This window comes from Chiloscyllium plagiosum, unplaced genomic scaffold (genome assembly GCF_037043375.1).
Source record: "Chiloscyllium plagiosum isolate Xiang-an unplaced genomic scaffold, Cpla_swu_hap1 HiC_scaffold_16, whole genome shotgun sequence".
NCBI classification, from domain to species: Eukaryota; Metazoa; Chordata; class Chondrichthyes; order Orectolobiformes; family Hemiscylliidae; genus Chiloscyllium; species Chiloscyllium plagiosum.
Genome location: NW_028270154.1, coordinates 8,353,806 through 8,359,562, shown reverse-complemented (window position 1 = coordinate 8,359,562; position 5,757 = coordinate 8,353,806). Strand labels below are relative to the sequence as shown.

At 39.7% G+C, this 5,757-nt stretch overlaps 1 pseudogene; it reads left to right on the top strand.

Annotated features, from left to right (window-relative positions):
• The first annotated feature begins 1,241 nt into the window (after positions 1-1,241).
• Positions 1,242-5,413, top strand: LOC122556876 (protocadherin alpha-C2 pseudogene; annotated as a pseudogene).
• The last annotated feature ends 344 nt before the right edge of the window (positions 5,414-5,757 follow it).

The window sequence follows — 5,757 nt, the reverse complement described above, 5'->3', positions numbered from 1 at the left end:
GACTTAAAGCTCTGGAAGAAATATGTAATCCTCCAATTTTAGCCTGTCTAGCCTTCGATTTTAATCATCAGCCACTGGGTGCCTCGTGAGACTGCCTAAGTAGTGTTTCTGAAATATTTCAGAATCCTTTATGAATCCTTAAAACTGTGTTTTTGCAAACAGTTGCAAATCTACCGTATCACCTGCTCATTCAGGTAGATCACAGTTTTATATTTGTTATTCTCACTGCATAAACAGTTTGTCACATTAGGATAACAACAGCGTGAGATAAAAGGCAAACTGTTGTTGTTATAAGACACACATTGTCTAATATGAATGCGTAAATACTGGAAATGCTCAGCAAGTGTGGCTGCATGTGGAACAAAAGTCACGGAGTTAACATTTTTCTTCGTGGTCTTTAATCAGAAATGACTCTGATGCAAGATCTTTTTCTGAAGAATTTACTTTTTTTGTACAAATGGTGCCAGGCCTGTTGCTTTTTCCGGAATTTTCTGCTTTTATCTCTGATTTTCAGGGTCCAAATTATGTTATTTTGACTCAGTTTTGTGGCTTCAGTCCACTGACTAGAAGTATTCACAAACTGCGATGACAGCTAAGATTAGCCCCACCGAAGAATTCACTGCCATTTACTTTTATTCAATTAAGTACATTCTTCCAGTATGTTTACAATGTTATTCTATCATTGAACGGGAATGGAATTATTCAGGTTTTCCTGTCACGACCCAGCAACAATATGGCCCGTTATCTAATTGGGGTTGATCCAGAGGGCGATCTGCACTTTGCATCAATGATACTGAGTCACAAAGTACTGGATGACATTAGGGTTATCATGATCTCAGTAAAGCTTTGTGTCCTCGGCATCCAATGATGAAATGGAAAATGTAATTATGGGAATGTAAATGTAATCTATCTTTCTGTTGCAGCATTGATAAATATGAGCAATATTAAAAGTAGCATCATACTATCAGTTGTCATGTTGCACCTGTGGTTTCTGAGAGGATTTTAATTGCGCACTCCTAAATCACCCGTTGCCTTCTGTTACAATGAATACTAGAACAATCCAGCTTTAAGAATAGTTGCTGCAGTTATTGGTTGAGGCTGTTCGTGTCGCTGTCTACCAATAAGAAGCAGATCAGAATACAGGGATCTACAGAACCTCTCATCCGAGCCGCTGAAAGACAGACCAGAAGCGAAGAGACAGACGTTGCCTGTTTATATGCTGTGCGGCCATGTTCGTGAAATCTTCCCAGGTTCGGTGTTAGTATATATTCCCGTGGTAAGACGGTGTAAAAAGCAAGACTGGACGACATATCGACATTTTTACATCAATATTCGCCCGAGAACAATGATAATACTACGCAGGACATCTTTTGTTTTGCTGCTTTGGACATCAAACCTGGTTTTGGGACAAATTCGCTACTCGATTCCCGAAGAGAAGGAGCACGGGGCTTTTGTTGGCAATATCGCTGAGGATTTAAAATTAAATCTTTGGGAATTATTGTCTCGTAAATTTCGGCTCGTCTCTGATGAAAGAAGGCAGTACATGAAGGTAAATATGGAAGATGGGGTGTTGTTTGTGAATGAACGGATCGATAGAGAGCAGATTTGTAAGCAGAGCTCTATCTGTTCCCTTTCTTTTCAATTAGTGCTTGATAATCCTCTGGAAATACATCCGGTTGCAGTGGAAATACTAGATATAAATGATAATTCTCCCAGATTTCCGAACCCTGAATTTCTTCTGCAGATCAGTGAGTCAATTTCAGTAGGAGCGCGCTTCCCTGTCGAGAGCGCGTATGACCCGGACGTCAGCACGAATACAATTAACACTTACCAGGTCAGTCCGAATGACCAGTTTGGCCTCAGAGTTCAGACACGGACTGACGGGACAAAAAGTGCCGAGTTGATATTGGAGAAGCCCTTGGACCGTGAACAACAGTCGTCCTTTCACCTTCTACTGTCCGCTGTTGACGGTGGGATACCGCTGAGATCTGGAACAAGCAGGATATCGATCACTGTCCTTGACGTCAATGATAATGCACCTGTATTCGATCATGAAACATACAAATGCAGTGCAGCGGAAAACTCCCCCAAAGGGACCTTTGTGATAACCGTACATGCTACTGACATTGATGAAGGTAAGAATGGTGAACTGAAGTATTACTTCACCAGCCACGTTTCCCAAAATATTCGAGATTTGTTCAACTTGGACCCGGAAACTGGAGAGATTACAGTTCAAGGAGTACTAGACTTTGAGGAATCAAATGTTTATGAACTTGATGTAGAAGCTGTGGACAACGCTGATGCAGGTATGGCGGGACGTACAAAAGTTATGGTTGAACTAATAGACACAAATGACAATGCCCCAGTATTGGACGTGACATTGGTGTCCAGCACGGTGCAGGAAGATGCCCCTCCAGGTACAGTTGTAGCACTGATCACTGCTATAGATTCAGATTCTGGAGAATATGGACATGTAGAATGTCACATTCCAGTAGATATTCCGTTCAAACTTCAAAGAACATCGAGAAATGGCTACAAGTTGGTTACAAGTGATAAATTGGATCGTGAAACTGTCCAGACGTATAGCATTCACATTTCAGTCTGGGACGGAGGATCTCCCTCTCTGTCAACAAATAAAACACTCTTAGTGTCCATTTCAGACATTAATGATAATGCGCCGAGATTCACACAATCCTCATATAACGTCTATTTGATGGAAAACAACACTCCAGGTGCTTCTATATTTGCGGTTACTGCTTGGGATCCAGATTCAGACCAGAACGGAGAGATAATCTATTCTATTCTGAACACTCGCAGTGGAAGCGTACAGAGAACGTCGTATGTTACCATCAGTTCTAAACTTGGGAGCATTTATGCCCTGCATGCCTTTGATTATGAAAAGTTGAAACATTTCCAGATCAAAGTTCAAGCTCAGGATAATGGGTCTGTCAAACTGAGCAGCACTGCCTTCATAAATGTCATTATCTTGGATCAGAATGACAACGCTCCTGTTATTGTTTCACCTTTAACGTGGAACTGCTCAGCATCAGTAGAAATTCTGCCACAATCAGTATATCCTGATTATTTGGTCACCAAATTAATCGCGACTGACACCGATTCTGGTCAGAATTCACGGCTTTCTTATCACTTGCTGGGGGCTAATTATCGCAGGCTTTTTACTGTGGGGCTTCGGTCTGGGGAAATTAGAGCAACACGGCGTTTAAGTGAGGAAGAAATTAGCGCAGCAAAGCTGATAGTCTTCGTGAAGGATAATGGAGAACCAAGTCTATCCACTACCGTAACGATCTCATTTAATATTTTATCAAATCTTACAGAAAATTCGACACAAAGAACTGAGGAATATGGACAGTCGAAGAAGTTTTTTTCCAATCTTAATGGTTACTTAATTATTATGTTAGGATCAACTTCCCTTTTGCTTTTTGTAACCATAATTGTTCTGGTTATCCTGAAGTTTAACCAAGATAGAAATATTGCTGTAGACAACGGTCGCACAGTTTGTTGTTGCTCAAATCGGACTTTGAATGATACCTTTAATCGTACACCTGCACCAAACGAAGTCTTTAATTATACCCAGTCTGCTCAAACTAAAGGTTATCGCTATGCTATAAGTTTGTCTCCGGAGTCATCAAAAAGTGATTTTCTCTTTTTAAAGCCCTGTAATCCTCCATTGCGTTTCAATGATTTGGATGTGCCAGACATAAGCACCGGAAAATAATTTACAAGAAGTTCCATTATTGGTAATAGCAGTAACAAACTTTATTAAAGAGCTGTGTGATAAGGACTGCATTCATGGGTAAGTTTTATTTCAGCGCATAGCTGTTTCCGAAAGTTTAATATCAGAAGACCTAATTAATTAAATTGTTCCCTGTTGTTCCTAATTTTCAATTATGCAAAATATACCGATGACAGCTCTGAAACATGCATGTGAGCATGAAATCAGCTTTGCAATTATTCATTGTTTGACATTGTTGAAGTATACAAAATATTATCTGTGAATTCCACTCCGCACGTTCCTGTTAAGCATGAATCACAAGTGATCTGAACTGGTCAATACGATAACAATAATCCTTGAACTTTGGTTGCATCGGTAACTTGTTGTATAACTATGAACCTTATTGCAGATGAAAATTTGAATGACAATTTTCAGGTCTATCATTGTATCCACTCAGAATTCGACAGTGTTCAGTAAATGTTCTGCTGGAAAATTGTATCTATTTGACCTAGAAGAACTATCCAATAATTGGACATGATATATTAAGGATAAATCATTTTATACAGTTTTGATTTTGATTTTTGATACAGTAATGTTTTTCTTTTGCGGGCTGGGATGGGGTGGCAGGAGGCTGAAGGTTAGTGGTTAGCGTGTTTCATAAAACATTGACAAACGTAATATTATAACTTACCATAGCATTGGCCTTGTATTCAGTTTCCATTTGAACGCTACTGTCACATTTCTTTGCAATAACCTTTCAGTCAATGCATTCTATTTTATGGCAGCATTGCACAAAAGAGTTGTTCCCCCTCCCCCCTAAACTTTCTTCTGAATTATGTTCATTATTTTAAATTTGGTTAATCTCCTTTTTTCTGATAAGCCAATTTTGTTTTCTCTCATATTGTTCCAAAACCCATCAACATTTTGGCTAGTTCTCTTAAATCTTTTCCCAAAATTTGCCACCCTATGGCATTAATGTAAGATCACCATTCTTGGATTTCTTTACCTTCTGCAAGAGATTTACAAAGTTACTGAAATGGGAGGAAGTGCGGGCTGCAGATGCTGGAGATCAGAGTCAAATTTACCAAATGTACAAAGTTCACTTCAACTCCCCCACCCCACTCTATCAAGGACATGCAAGTCCTGGGCCTCCACCTCCAAATCCTAGCCACCCGTCGACTGGAGGAAGATCACCTTACCTTCCGCCTTGGGATCCACCAACCACACGGAATCAATGTAAATTTCACCAATTTCCTCATCTCTCCAACACCCACCTTATCCCAGATCCAACCCTCCAACTTGGCATCACCCTCTTGTACTGTATTACCTGTCCATCTTCCTTCACATTTATCTGCTTCACCCTCCACTCTGACCTATCACCATCTCCTTCATCCACCTATCGCATTCCAAGCTACCTTCCCCCAGCCCCACCCCTCCCATTTACCTCTCAGCCCTCTTGACCAGCCCCCCCGACCCAAATTCCTGATGAAGCACTTATACTCTCCTGCTCCTCGATGCTGCCTGACCGGCTGTGCATTTACAGCACCAAATTTTTGACAAAGTTACCGAAATGCTCAGCTCAAGATTGGATATATAAATCAAGAAGAACATATTTCGTTGTTGCATGTCATTTTGCAATATATTATCAGATTTAAAATGAAAGTGATTAAAATTGTGCATGTGTCTGACATTCTTATTGACTCAGTCTAATTTTAATTTTTTTGTTCAATTACTCAAGTTCTATACTGCAAGCTTTATTCTGTAAGAAATACAGAAACCATTTATCATGCTTAATATATTTATGCAATATAAAATAGTGAGGCTGATGTGATTGACTGTATGACTCAAACAGAAAAATTAAGAAGTTCCAGTGCGATATAATTTCAAGATGCATCTGTGAAGTACAGTAATGGTGTAAATTGTTTGAGTAACTCCAATCAATCTGTTTTAAAAAATCTTCTACCGATTTATACTATTCTAAATGAGATTCAAATGACATCCTTTGCGACTGTGACCTCGGTGCC